Source organism: Bidens hawaiensis, unplaced genomic scaffold, assembly GCF_021521415.1.
Source record: "Bidens hawaiensis isolate Kalapana, Puna unplaced genomic scaffold, B.hawaiensis_p1.1 tig00046357_1, whole genome shotgun sequence".
Taxonomy (NCBI): Eukaryota; Viridiplantae; Streptophyta; class Magnoliopsida; order Asterales; family Asteraceae; genus Bidens; species Bidens hawaiensis.
The window spans coordinates 37,231-38,579 of NW_027498281.1; the positions used below are offsets into that span (position 1 = coordinate 37,231).

Consider the following 1,349-nt stretch of genomic DNA (forward strand, 5'->3'; position numbering starts at 1 on the left):
TATAATAGTAAAATAATAATTATCATTCTTAAAATTATGCTTCATTATTTATTAATTTAATATTTACTTCATACTTTTTTAAAATATTTTATATTTATAATTACTTTTACTTTAAATTTGTTTTAAAGACTATTATACAACCACCGTATTAATAGTGTTGTACACGGGCCTTAAACTAGTGCTCATATAAACTTACGGGTTTATTCTTTCTTATATACTGATTATTTATTAAATATTATATTTTCAAGAATTACTCGTAGTGTACACGGGCCTTAAACTAGTGCTCATATAAACTTAGTTAACAATCACATATTATTCCTTAATAACAAAACCAACAGACTAGAAACAGATTGAACTACATAACCAAATCCAAACACAGATAATCACTCTACAAATCATCCGCAGCTCCATTAAACGATGCAGCCAAGATTTCAGCAAGGCTAGACTGTCTTGGAGACTCTGAAACACGAGGCTTTTTCGCATTAACGGAATGTGGAAGCCACTGCTTCTTAAGTGACTTCCAAACTACAGGCTCTAAAAACTTCCAAGGGTCTTCTACCATTGACTTGTTGAAAAAACGGTCGGGCCGGTCTTCAGCCGATAACATGACTATGTCCCCACCCAGAACTTGGACCCGAGGTCATGTTGTTCCCATACCCTCTACCTTGGTTAAAGTTGTTATTCCTTAAGTTGGGACCAGGACTAGGGTAGCCATGACCCGGGTTGTTCGTGAAATGGGGGCCAGGAAAACCGACACCTCCTGGGCCATGGTAACCTCTAGGGTTAGGACTATTGCTCTCCAACTCGGGTTAGATGAATAAGCATAATTAGAATTCGCATAATATCCATGCGGTTGTTGCATTTGCGGGTTTGGTCAGACGTTTACCAGAATATGCAGCCATTGGGTTGGTGTAATAATTAAAGCTTTGAGAAACAGTCTGCGTCCGACTTTCAGGGTTAGTTGCTGATTCAAGTAACGGGTTTGAGAGACCACAGCTGACTGGTTATTAGTATTATTATTATTATTATTATTATTATTATTATGAGTTGCATCCGCTTGTGAAGCTTCCATTCGCATAGCTTTTAGTCCTTCTCGTCTCTGAGTCGACTCTTCCATTGACTCGGTTGTGAACTATCCTACAGAATGTATACAAATATTACATGATTGAATACATCAATGTAAGCTGAAACAGGATAGTGTGTTACTCTATAGTTGTTTTAAAGGTGGCTTATATGATCATATTTTGAAGGAAATAAAGCCTTAATCCGCTAAAAGCACAAGAATTTATGCAGTGTATGATCAGTGACTGAGGTGACTAAACTGGTAATAATAAAATGCACCCTAAGTC

General features: G+C 36.6%; 1 pseudogene; it reads right to left on the reverse strand.

Moving 5' to 3' along the window:
* Window positions 1-388: 388 nt before the first annotated feature.
* Window positions 389-1,117, reverse strand: LOC143596408 (protein SICKLE-like; annotated as a pseudogene).
* Between the last annotated feature and the right edge of the window lie 232 nt (window positions 1,118-1,349).